The sequence below is a fragment of the Macadamia integrifolia genome, unplaced genomic scaffold, assembly GCF_013358625.1.
Source record: "Macadamia integrifolia cultivar HAES 741 unplaced genomic scaffold, SCU_Mint_v3 scaffold2471, whole genome shotgun sequence".
Classification (NCBI taxonomy): Eukaryota; Viridiplantae; Streptophyta; class Magnoliopsida; order Proteales; family Proteaceae; genus Macadamia; species Macadamia integrifolia.
The window spans coordinates 9,475-23,751 of record NW_024868737.1 but is presented as its reverse complement, the minus strand read 5'-3'; positions in this window follow the sequence as shown (position 1 = coordinate 23,751).

The window sequence follows — 14,277 nt, the reverse complement described above, 5'->3', positions numbered from 1 at the left end:
GTTTAGTTTTTATTACAGAAATGGGACCCATACCCAGGACTCCCATCCATCGCCACCATGCAAACTCCTCCCATTGCAATTGTCGACCAATGCAATCGTTGCCCAGCCTTGCACCCCCTTCCATCCTCACTCTCCACTCCAGTCCCAACACTTCCCTCCCCTTCCCTGCCGCCGCCCCCCCCCCCCCCCCCAAAACCGGCGGGGCGAAGTTGTGGGTTAAAAAGAAAAAATTTTTTTTTTGAGGGTATAGCAAGAAGAAATGGTTGTGTAAATTGTCTAGGGTTGCAGGAGAATAATTACCCTCCTATGTCAAGGAGAAGATCCAGACTCCCACATATGTCTTACTATTGCGCCGCAAATAGAGAATAATATAGCATTTCACTAATCATAGTATTGTTTTTCCCCAAAATATTTGAGGAAAATGATTCTCTAAACCACTAAGGCCAATATAGTTGCTGATTTCTTGACCTCTTCAGCTGCTACCTCTCAATCCTTGGTTAGGGTGTGGCACTCCCCTTCCCTTGCTCTTAATCCTCTTATTTTTGTGAACTTCTCTGGTTGTATCTTTTCTCATTAATAAAATTCTCTTAATAAAAAAAAAAAAAAGAAAATAATAAGAACCTTCTCCCTTATTCCATTGATAGTGAAATATATATCTCCCCCTTTCATCATTTTAGATTCTGATTTTCTACCAAAGACTGACTTTCGAAACTGACATCGAAACAAAATGAGTAATGAATTTTCTACGAAAGACTAATAATCGAATTGTCATTTTCATTTTTTCTTTTGACCTGCTTAGCGTTAACTTTACCCCTTCTTGATGGCCCCACCATCCCATCATAGGCGCAGCGTGACAAAAGCAATTGCTTAGGAGGTCAAGAAGGGCACCTAGGATAGAGAAGTCATTCTCAATCTTGGTTGGATAGAGAAGTCATTCTCAATCTTGGTGTGAAATCATGTGAATGCCATGTGAATGCCTTAATAGTAGAAGACTAGGAGTCGACTTAGTCGACTTAAAGCAGGTTAATTTTCTTCGACATCTTTTCTTTTCTTTTTATTTTTATAAATAGTAATATTATCAATCCAACCCAAATAGCATTTTTGAGTTGATTCACTCCAAGCCCAATGATTATAGATCAGTGCATAATTTTTGAACTTCTATTTTTTAAATTTAAATGCTTAACTAAAAATGAAGGAGAAATGATAATATAATAGGAGGGTAATTAATTATTAAATATCAATCTAAAACTTGATACTTGATCAATTTAAACTATTTCTAAGATGCATACCAAATATTTTCTGTTGGCAGGAAGGCCAGAATTTTTTTTCTTTACTAAGTAAACTATAGAAACCTGTCTAATGGAAGGATTTATTTTCAATTGAATATAAAAAAATAAAAAAAATGTTTATATGAAGAGGAGAGAGATAGACACAAAGATGTTACTATACCCTACCCCATTAACTGAGAGTCTTTTTCCAAAAAATTATCTATATGTCAATTCTCTAACATCTAAATGGTCCACAAAAACCTAATAAATAAATAAATAAAATACGAATAGTCATTGTTGCTCTGACATCAAAGTTTTTTCTTTTTGTTTCTTGTTTCATCTTGTAATTTTTATTTTATTTATTTATTTATTGTTATTTATTTATTTGCGGTCTGTGGGATACAAATTCGTGAGAGGGATGGGGATGCTGGAGTGGAAAAAGGCATGCCTTGGAGCACAAGGTGAAATAGAAAAGTCGAACCACTGGCCTCATTTGAGGCTGCACTCAAGAACTTATGGTTGGGCCTTGCGGACAGAATTTATGGGTTGGCCTCTCGTTCTTGATTGTCATATGCTTGAAAATGGGCCACTAGGCCCACTACTAGTTTTTTTTGGAACCCGACTTGTTTGTATTACTGTGAACTACAGCCAGCTTAAAAGAATGGCCCCTTGGTGGGTCTCTCTCTAGCCCCATTGTGGGTCTTCTATGTCCCCTCAGTGGGCCGCCACTCTTCGCAGCATTTATAAAAATTAAATATATAAAAATTAATTAATGAGGTAAATTTCAATTGAGAGAGAGTTGAAGCATAAGCAATCTAGATACCAACACATTTACAGCTTCAGTGGAGGTAACTCATCAAAGAACACATGAGTGTAACATCCTATTCCATCTTCTCAGATCAGATATACTTCCCAGCAAGCATTGGTTGTATTACTGAAACCTGAAAACCAACAAAATATCTTACTACTTCATGATACATGTCTATCCACAGGGGCGTGTTTAGTCCAACAGTAAGGTACGCATTTTACAACATGATGGTCAAGCGGCTGAAACAGCCTCTAAACATTCACAGGGTAAAACTGCATAGTTCTAATCCCCGAATTTCTCACACGCGAGAGTCTCGTGCACTAGGTACTCCCTTTGATACATGTCTCTCGATCCAACAAAAGCAAAGCTTGAGAGAGGATCCCATCATTATGATTCACTGGGATGCATCCATCAAAGAATAGGAAGCAGTGTTTCTCTTGTTTGAACATTTCTAAAACTTAGCGAGTATATATATATATATATATGAGCCACACAAAAGAATAGTGCTCACATATAACAGGATCGATCTACACCAAAAATCTAGGGAAATAGGGTTCTCCTGGTTCTGTATGGTGAGAAGAACGAGATCGGTGCAATACCGTACTCCGATCCGGCAAGAAAACGAGATCTAGGATGGGTGCAATACTGTACCTAGAACTAATTTGTACAAAATTAAAGAAAACAAATAAATAAGGCAAGACCAAGAACTCAAAATACAAACATAAAGTAAATGCTGCTTAACTGGATCTATTTTTCATAATCAAGAGGCTCTATTGTAGGCTTTGATTTGAAGATAGAACTAGAAGCAAGCTATGCAGATGCAGAAATAATGATGCAAAAAATAAATTTTGATATGGACAGGACCATAACAAAGGCTTGTTTCAATGGCTCCCAGAAGGGAATCATTGAAATCTAAAAATCTTTGGTCACGTAAGACCAACAATGTGGAAGTGTTAAGGCCTTCACGGTGAAGGGGTTTGATGGCCACTTGGACGAGGCCAATATGGAGATAATTAAATTTGTTCTTAAGATGGTCTTGTAAAGACCTGGGATAAAAAAGCGTAATTTCTTGTATTTCATTTGTAAAATTGATGGTTTGTTCAACAGTTTTGATGGTTTCGAAACCTCTCAAAGAAGATCTCTTCACTGTTGAAGAAGTTCTTGAAAATTACATGGACTCTCCATCAAACATGGCTCAACGAATCTTTTTCAAGGATGGCACTATTATTCCCCTACGGCAGCAAAAACACAAGAATTTTATGAATACATTCTTGTTGACACTGACTCTGTCAGGCTCAAACTCAATTTCAACAAAAATGACCCATCTTTGGTCACACACACAACCATAACCATATGCAAAGTCCTTAGCCTCAAAGAGTGGAACAACCATCCCGTCACGTGCAAAAAATTTTCAAATACCTATACCCCTTCCGGGTATCATTACTATGACTACTAGGAGGCATGGTATGGTTTTGGTCAGAAGGAGTTGAATCTGGAATAGAGCATGAAGTTTTATTTAGTTCTGATATTTTATAACATGATCGATCTACACCAAAAATCTAGGAAAATAGGGTTCTCCTAGTTTTGTATGGTGAGAAGAACGAGATCGGTGTAATACCGTACTCCAATCTGGTAAGAAAACGAGAACTAAGATGGGTGCAATACCGTACCTAGAACTAATTTGGGCAAAATTAAAGTAAACAAAAAAATAAGGCAAGACCAAGAACTCAAAATAAGAACATAAAGTAAATGCTGCTTAATTGGAACTATTTTTCAGAATCAAGAGGCTCTACTGTAGGCTTTGATTTGAAGATAGAACTAGAAACAAACTATGCAGATGCAAAAAATAAATTTTGATATTATTTGGAGATCTTTGATTACAAGGTTTGGGTAGGAGGAGGAGTCCTAAGGGGCGGACTCAAGGGAAAATAATTTGAATTAGAAGAGGTCGAAGCATCAGAGCAAGACCTATGGGAATTTTGGTTGACACTTTAAGGTATTTGTCAGTTAAACCGGAGGGTTATTAAGCCATCTATAGTCTGGGAGATGGACTGGATATTGGTGTTTGAGATTTGGGGTTGAGGTGTAATGATTTGCAACTTCCATTCATCAGGGAAAGAGATATCTTTCCACTGAACGAGCCTAGGATAAATGATTTGACCTTGGATACAGTCGGTTTCAAGGTAAAGGGTCTATCCTTTAGGGGATCGTTTTAGGGCTTTGGGTTTGATAGTTTTCATTGGTTTATATTTGATATGATGAATGATAGCAATTGGAATTGATCCATGTATCATTCTATATTCATGGGTTTTAAGGTTAATTTTGAGAAAATGTAGAATGTTTGGGTCTATGAGTGCTATGGATATGTCCGGGTAAACATTAAAATGGACAGGATCATAACAAAGGCTTGTTTCAATGGCTCCCAGAAGGGAATCATCGAAATCTAAAAATCTTTGGTCATGTAAGGCCAACAACATGGAAGTGTTAAGGCCTTCACGGTGAAGGGGTTTGACGGCCACTTGGACGAGGCCAATATGGACATAATTAAATTTGTTCTTGAGATGGTCTTGTAAAGACCTGCGATAAAAAAGGGTAATTTCTTGTGTTTCATTTGTAAAATTGATGGTTTGTTCAACAGTTTTGATATTTTCGAAATATGTTTGCCAGTCATTCTTGTATACTTCTTTTTGTGAAATTTTGGGCATATCCCAATTTTGGAGTCTTTTGTTTATGTTTGTTATTTGTTCATCATAATTGAGCACATTAGAACTTGTGCTTGCCTCACCTGCCGATTTCATCGACATGGAGTGGGATAGACGATTCATAGTTTGAGAAATCTTAAACTTGGGATAATCTCCTATATCTAGTCATTTGAAGGGGTATTTTCAACCTAAGTTGGGCACAAACGTGGTCTTATACTCTTCTGTCACTCCTCCCAACAGTCCAAAGGCTTATACTCCGTCAAAAACTAAAAATAAAACGATTACACAAAAGAAAAGAAATCTGCAAAACAAAATAAATCGAATTCACCACCACCGTGGCTCTGATACCATATAACATGATCGATTTACACCAAAAATCCAGGGAAAGAGGGTTCTCTTGGTTCTGTATGGTGAGAAGAATGAGATCGGTGTAATACCATACTCTGATCCGACAAGGAAACGAGAACTAAGATGGGTGCAATACCGTAACTAAAACTAATTTGTGCAAAATTAAAGTAAACAAATAAATAAGGCAAGACCAAGTACTCAAAATAAGAACATAAAGTAAATGCTGCTTAACTGGGTCTATTTTTCAGAATCAAGAGGCTCTACTGTAGGCTTTGATCTGAAGATAGAACTAGAAGCAAGCTATGCAGATGTAAAAAATAAATTTTGATATTATTTAGAGATCTTTGATTACAAGGTTTGGGTAACCTTAGGTTGGATGATTTGAGAAGAAGAAGGGTATTTGGATCTTTGATAGAGATTTGAGAGTTATTGATGCTAACCTTTGAGGGCGATCGGACTTGGAAGGGACGATCGGACCTTGGAGTTGTAGTTGAAGATTGTCGGAGCTCTTGGGAAGTCCACCAGAACTTACTCTTGAAGGACTTGAGAGGGGCGATTCCTTTGGATGGAAGCTTCTCACTCTCTAGGTCAGATTTTGGTAGAGAAACACCAAGTGGTTTGTGAAGAGGGGGAGTGTCCCTTTTATAGAGAAATAACACATTTACATTTTATTTGGGTTTACGGTGAATTTGAATTCCATTTGGCACTATTCTAAATTACATTTTGGAACAGTACCGAATTACATTTCATTTGGTACTGTACACTTGAATTTGGAGCACTATTTAAGGGCACTGTTGGCACCGAAAGTTGAGATTGATTCTGACCTTTGATTTTGAATCTTCTATCTTGGCCATTGAATTGGAATCTTCAATGATCGTACCATGGCATTTCATGTGTCCGGGACATTGTTTTTCGCACTGGTTTGATCAAGGGATTTGTCCCATATTTGACTGAGCCTAGTATTGGCTTGATTGTCCTTTAACCTGAGATAATAATAGTACCACCTTTCCTCTATGAGGTTGTCCATGATTATCTAACTAGGTGAGTTATCGACATCACCGGTCAGCTAGTTTAGAACCGTCCTAGCAGACGTTGTGGACCAAATCAACGTTTGGCCGTAGATTTTGATTTTGAAGTGTCCTGGCGAGATTTACGAGAGGTCACCGCTTTGAATTTTCTTGAGGATGATGCCTTGCTGGAGGGAACATCTGGCTCATCATCAGAGGGGTCTTGGGCCATTTTTTGGGTGTGGCAATGGATTGCCATAGAACTTTTGATGGAGCTAAGGTTGTAAGCTCCATCACTTGATTCCTCTTCTGAGTCAGAGCCGAGTTCAACGAGGTGAGTCAGAAGGGTTTCTTTTTCACTTTTGATGCTTGATTTTGAGGAAGCCGAAAGGGCCGGGATTGGTTTGAGGCCCATGAGGCTTTGGATGAGGGCTGATTTTTCATATTTTGAGACATCACAATTGTCCCACCATTTGACATGATAAACACGTGAGAGAACGGGGCCGATCCAGTCCTGGGTTTGGAAGTCATTGATCAAATAATCCCAAAAAAGGATCCATGCTAGGCGGTAGTGGAGGAAGAACTGAAAGAGATCAAACTGGTGTGGTTGCTGTTGGGTGTGTTTGCAGAATATTTAGAAGGATTCATGTATTTGTTGTGGAAGGATATCGACCATGGGGCCATATTGATCCCACTAACGAGGAAACCAGAGGGGTATTTCATTATTGAATTTGTAATCAAAACAAAAGAACCAGGAATACCTGTTGTTTTTGTTTTGGAATAAGAATGCTTTGTACCATGCCTCCTGGTAATCATAGTAATGTTACCCGGAAGGGGTACAGGTATTTGAAAAGTTTTTGTATGTGAGGGGATGGTTGTTCCACTCTTTAAGGCTAAGGACTTTGCATATGGTTACGGTTGTGTGTGTGATCAAGGATGGGTCATTTTTATCAAAATTGAGTTTGAGCCTGATAGAGTCAGGGTCGACAAGAGTGTATTTATAAAATTCTTGTGTTTTTACTGCCGTAGGAGAATAATAGTGCCATCCTTGAAAGAAGACTCGTTGAGCCATGTTTGATGGAGAGTCCATATAATTTTCAAGAACTTCTTCAATAGTGAAGAGATCTTCTTTGAGAGGTTTTTCATAGTATTGGCTTTTGATTTTGGATCCTTGAGTTGTTTGGAGGGGTTTGGCCTGGGTTGTTTGAAGGCTAGAGCTGACTCTATTTGTGGTGATAATTTGATTTGAGGGAGCGGCAGTAGTGTCGTAACTGGATTTGGATTGAACTAGGGAGTTTGAAGAAATGGAATCTTTTGGGGGAGCCATTTTTAGAAGGCTTATTTGAGGAGTCTGGCCCTGTAGGAATTCATGAGTAAGGAAATCAGGGACAGAATTAGATTCTCTTTTAATATATTCAATTTAAAATTCAAAAATTGAGAGTAAAGCTTACCATCAGCCAAAAATTTGTTTTGAAGCTAAATTTGAGACATCAGTTTGCAAAACAAATTTAGTAGCGCTACAATCAACGTGAACTAAAAATGATTTATTTAATAATGTGTTTTAAAATTTTTGTATGCAAAAAACTATGGAAAGGACTTCTTTCTTGATAGTGCTATAGTTCTTTTGTGCAGAGTTCCAGACACCAGAGGTAAACTGGACAAGTTGTTCTTTGTTAGAATTTGGGAGTTTTTGTTTGAGAATTTCACCATATCCAACGTCAGAGGCATCAGTTTCGACAATTTTTAGTGCCTCAGGATTAAGGATGAAAAGGCAAGGAATTTCTTCAACCAATTTTTTGATTGCTTGAACGGCATTAGTCTGAGTAGAAGACCAAGGTGCCAGATTCTTTTTGAGCCTGATATATAATGGCTCAGTAATTTTACTAATTTGGGGAAGGAAGTCTCGGACGTAATTTAAACTTCCTAGAAACCTTTGTAACTGGGTTTTGTCTAATATTTGATCGGAAAATTTATCACCAAAAGATATAGCCCGATCGATAGGGATTAAGGTACCATTTTCGATAAGATGTCCGAGAAAGCGGACCTTGGTGAGAAAAAATTCTATTTTTCTTTTTGAAAGGACAAGGCCGTTTGATTTTATAATTTGGTAAAAGGTTCGAAGGTGTTTGAAATGTTGCTCAATTAAATCTGAAAAAACGAGAACATCATCAATATAGATAATTGTAAATTGTTCGTATGAATTAAAGATATCATTCATGATTTTTTTGAATTCACTGAAAGCATTTTTGAGGCTGAATGGCATGACATTCCATTTATAGAGGAAGGGGGTTGTGAAGGCAGTTTTATAACGATCATTCTTATAAAGCTGGATCTGCCAGAACCCATATTTCATATCAAATTTTGAGAATATTTTAGCTTGATAAATTCTTTGTAAAAGATCTTTTTAGTTGGGAATTGGATAACGAACCCATTGAAGGGCATCGTTAAGGGGTTTGTAATTAACAATTAACCTTGGAGTGCCTCTTTCAATTTCAGAGGCTTTTTTAACATAGAAGGCTATACAACTCTAGGGGGAGGTGCTAGGCCAAATAAGCTTTTTGGCTAAACGGTCGTTGCTTTCTTATTTGTAAGTTTTAAGAAGTATTTGATTCATTTGAGCAGGCTATGCTTTGGTCGGGATTTGAAGGTCAGAAAAACCTTTGACATAGGGAAGGGAAACCATGTGTTTCTTTCGATGCCAAAAGGCATCGAGGACCTTAGAGCAAAGATCATGCTCAAATTTGGAACGGAGTTGGTTTATTTAGTGAATAGTTTTGGGATGGTTGATCTGTTTCACAATTCTTTGATGAAGGAGCTCAGTTTTGAGAAAATTTAATTGTTTAGTTTTATTGGTACTTTGGTTAATAGAAGTTTGAGCTTGTATGAAGGGAAAAATAACCTTTTGGCCTTGAAATTTGGTAGTTATATTGTCTTGGGTAATTTTGAATGGTTTGAGAGTTTTAAGAAATGGTTGACCGAGGATGATAGTTTGGTCAAGGTCTTTGGCCAGAAGGAAGGTTTGGGAGAGGCAAAGACCATTTTTGCAGACATGAGTGTTGGACAATTTGTACTGAACATTAAACCCGGACCCATTAGTGATAGCAAGCCGCTGGGTAGTGCGTTCTTAGTACTGGGTTGGAATGACGCCTTCATTGATACAGTTAAGTTGGGCTCCTGAATCAACAAGGGCGATGGTGGAGAGTTTGAAAGAGGTATTAACAACAAGGGTTATGTGGATATACTAATTTTGGGAAGAAATACTAAGGAAGAATCCTGGAGGAGGGGTGTCATTGGCAAAGGGATTTTCAAAATGTTCATTTGAAATTGGTTCTTTGGTAGTAAGGTTTTGTGGAGGTGTTTGTCGAGATAGGAGGGATAATTGTTGTTTGATAGTTTTGATTTCATACTGCAGAGTTGCAGTAGTTGTTTCAAGGGTTTTGATTCGAGTGGAATGGTCAGGGACTGAGATTTGTGTTTTATCATATTTGTGAAGTATATTTTGTAAATTATAAGGTTGACTGTGGTTTGATTTTTAATATTTTGCTTGAGGTGTTCAAGACACGTATTTTTGTGTTCGGGATCTGTCAAATTATCAATGTATTCAAAAATGTTTGATTGGGGAGATGCTAACAACATACGAACAGATTTGGGAGCACAATCTTCACAACTTAAACCAATAATGCAAGTGTCACAAGCACAGGCTTGGAAGTTGTCATTATCAGTAGAGCTGGAGACAGAATGATCAGAAGCTTGAACTTGATTTAATTTGTAGTCTTGTTCATCAGAAGAAGAAGATGTTTCTTGAAGAAGAGCAAGGATTTGAGTTTTGTTTTCTTCAGAAATTTGCAAGGAATTAATTCGTTTAGAAACACGATAATATTTGGCGATATGACCCAGTTTGCCACATCAGAAGCATCCTTGGGGATTTTGGTCTGGTTTAGAAGTTCTTTGATTTTTAGGTGCCTTGAAAGGCTTCTTGTATTTGTTATACTTTGTGTTTTTAGAAGACTTTTGATAAAATTCATGGGTAGTAAAAGGCTTGCGGGGAGCGTAATTCCCAGATTTGTGAAACCTTTTGTAGTACTTACCTGAAGATTTATGTTTATGTTTTGTTGGAGGTCTGAGAGGAGCAAAACCAAATTGCTCGCAAAATCCTCCAAGTTCACGCTTGTAAAATTTGTTTTCTTTGTTAATTTGTTTTCTTAATCTAATATTAGTGCATAAGGCTAAACCTTCTTCATGAATTAGATTAATAATTTAACCGTAAGTCATTTGGTCATATGGGATAATTCCATCATTTTCTTTGCTAAGATGTTGTTTGATTTTTTCTGAAAATAAAATTGGGAGACCTGTAAGAAATTTTTCTTTCCATCAGGGAAGGTTTGCGTCAGGTCTAGTTAAAACTTTGGTCAGGAAGGTATCTTTGTACCATTTGAAATCATGTAATTTTTTACACCTAAGGTTTGATAATTGTTCGCCTGTTCTATCTTTGAGACGAGAAGGGTTACCTAAAAAATAATTTACAATGCTGAAAATAAGGGTGTTTACAGCATCTTCAATGGGTAATCCTTCGGCGTCAAGAAGGGGAACACCCTCAGGGGTAGTTTGGACAGCCATTAGAATTTCAGTTTTTTGGACATCAGTCAGGACATAATTCCACCAACCTTTGAGTTAGCCGGTAAAGCCAGAAATAAGCAAGGTTGCAATAGCACTGTCAGCCGTATTTTTAATACGGTGTGCATTACTAACCATGGCCATTTCTTGTAATTTGTTCATGAGATTATGTTCGGACAAACCATCTATGTTCCATTCATAGATGATTCCACTTTGGAAAGAAGCTTGAAGAGAAGTTCCTTTAGCTTCAATTTGAAGGTCAGGGAAGACTGGATGTTGGGTTGAGCTTTGGCCAATTTGGTTAACTTGGGGAATCTCTGAGTCAGAGCTGGATGAGTAACTCAAAGAATATTTTGAAAGAGCGTCCACCTGATGGATAATGGACTCAGTAGTTGATTGATTTGGCATTGGTGTGTCGGGGGCTTCTAAAGTTGCGAGGCGGTGGTTAATTTGTTCAAGTAAAAATGATTTATTAAGTTCTCGTTGTTGTGTTGGCGGAATGTTGTATGGCTTGAAAAAGGGAGTACTAGGAGGAATAGTGGCTGGGATTTGGGATGAAGAAGCCACAGACTTTGGTTGGACAAGGCACTCAACTCGAGAGAGTTGTTCACCTATGGTTTGAAGACTTAAATCTGTAAAATTTAGTTGTTCAATTTGCTTTCTATTTGGGTTATCTTGTTCAGATACTTTGAATGGGGAAGCAATTAAGTCTGTATTTTTTAAAGTATATTTGATGCTTTCCACTGAGGGATGGATAGCAATGGTAGTTGGACCGGTGCTAAGGGTCCAAGATTTGTGGATAGTATTATGAGTAGAGATTTGGTTATGCCAAGGATAATCTATGTTGTTATCCTGGGCGTAAATGTCGAAATAAGTAAAAAAGAAAACATTTGTTTGAAGATTTGTCATAAAATCATACCAATTTGTTTTTATTTGGGCCTGTTGTCAGGATTAAAGGTTTTGAATAACCAATCATGTTTTAGTTTATTTTTGGTGATTCGAAATCGGTTCGGAGTGAGGGTTTGTCAATTTGATATTTTTTATTGGTTTGAAGCTTATAGACTCCTGGGTCGCGTTGAGGTGGAGCCACCTCAGACTGGGTCAGATATTGGGGGTGATTTTGATCGGTAGGAGTTGAATTTGGAACAGTGGATGAAGTCTCATAAGTTCCATGGACAACATTTTGGCCGGAATTAACTCCAGAAAGGTTTTGGATAGGAGGAATCCTGAAATGTAAATGTAAATGAAATGTAAATGTGTCATTTCTCTATAAAAGGGACACTTCCCCTCTTCACAAACCACTTGGTGTTTCTCTCCCAAAATTTGACCTAGAGAGTGAGAAGCCTCCATCCAAATGAATCGCCCCTCTTAAGTCCTTCAAGAGCAAGCTCCGCCGGATTTCTCAAGAGCTCCGACGGTCTTCAACTACAACTCTAAGGTCTGATCGTCCCTTCTAAGTCTGATCGCCCTCAAAGGTTAGCATCAACAACTCTCAAAGCTCCATCAAAGATCCAAATACCATTCTTCTTCTCAAATCCTCCAACCTAAGCCTACCCAAACCTTGTAATCAAAGATCTCCAAATAATATCAAAATTTAGCCCCCGTCCTCTCACGTGTTTACCACGTTAAATGGTGGGACAATTGTGATGTCTTAAAATGTGAAAAATCGACCCTCATCTAAAGCCTCACGGGCCTCAAACTAATTCCGACCCTTCCGACTTCCTCAAAATCAAGCATCAAAAGTGAAAAAGAAGCCCTTCTAGCTCACCTCGTTGAACTCAGCTCCGACTCAGAAGAGGAATCAAGTGACGGAGCTTACAACCTTAGCTCCATCAAAAGTTCTATGGCAGTCCATTGTCACACCCAACAAATGGCCCAAGACCCCTCTGATGATGAGCCAGATGTTCCCTCCAGCAAGGCATCATCCTCAAGCAAATTCAAAGCGGTGACCTCTCGCAAATCTCATCGGGACACCTCAAAATCAAAATCTATGATCAAACGTTGATTTGGTCTACAAAGTCTGCTAGGACGATTCTAAACTAGTCGACCGGTGATGTCGATAACTCACCTAGTCAGATAACCACAGACAACCTCATAGAGGAAAGGTAGTACTGTTGCTGTCCCAGGTTAAAGACAGTCAGACCAATACCAGGCTCAGTCAAATATGGTACAAACCCCTTGATCAAATCAGTGCAGAAAACAGTGTCCCCGACACATGGAATGCCATGGTATGATCATTGAAGATTCTAATTCAACAGCCAAGATAGAAGATTCTAAATTAAAGGTCGGAATCAATCTCAACTTTCGACGCCAACAATTCCCTCAAATAGTGCTCCAAATTTAAGTGCACAGTACCAAATGAAATGTAATTCGGTACTATTCCAAATGTAATTTAGAATAGTGCTAAATTATATATATATATATATATATATGAGAGTGGCTGTGAAGGTGGCTAGCTAATGGTTACTTTTAGAGTAAAGATCATGGATGATATTTTAAGAATGGGAGGAGATTAGGTATGTTGTCAGCATTCCTTAAGCTAGTAACTCGACCAATGAAAAGATTGAGATGGAAAGGGCATAGGGATCTTTTTCAAGGAGAAAAGGAGAGAGATGGACATAGATCTGCTTATACGACGATATACCCAGCCTTTTCCCTTTAAGATAAACAATATTAAAACCAGGCACTCGTCACTTAATATGGTCAGTTTGTCCTAACCATATGGATGCATCCTATAGAATATATTCATATACATGAACACGATCTTCCCAGCTTCCAAATTATATTTCTCCATTAATAAAAAGAATCATATAAGCTACAAATAAACTTTCAAACCCCATCCCCCCAAAAAAAAAAAAAAAAAAGCTACAAATTAACCGTTTCTTTGTTTATGTATCATTAATGTGGCGCATACGCTGGCGTAGTTGTATATGGGCCTAATGCTTTAGAGCTACAGGCTAAATGGAATAGAAATGTATTTCATTTTAGGGCTAGACCTGATCCCAAGTTGTCCCATTAAAATACCACAGCCTCGTTCCCATTAGGTCAGTTTGATGAGTGATTTCATGATATAAAAATCAACAGTAGTGACCAAGGATCTATACCAATTGAACTGGTTTGGGCAGGCCGGAACCTTGGGATGAGTGGGCTCATTCTTTTCCATGAAAGAACATTGCCTAGCTAAGTCAGTTGGACACAGTCCATCTGGTTTAGAGTCTTCCATGAAAGAACATTGCCCAGCTAAGTCAGTTGGAGTCAGTTGGACCCAGTCCATCTGGTTTAGAGTCTTCCATGAAAGAACATTGCCTAGCAAAGTCAGTTCTTCCATGAAAGAACATTGCCTAGCTAAGTCAGTTGGACCCAGTCCATCTGGTTTAGGGTCTCTTCTACCTCCCGCAGGAAAGACTTCTGCTGTTAAGGAAGGGTGAAGGTGAAGAAAGGCATATCCTTGAAACAGATGATTCAGACCAGTTTGTTGAGGTCTATAGGAGTAGCAAAGATTGAAATTATCTATTGACATCCAGAGATTT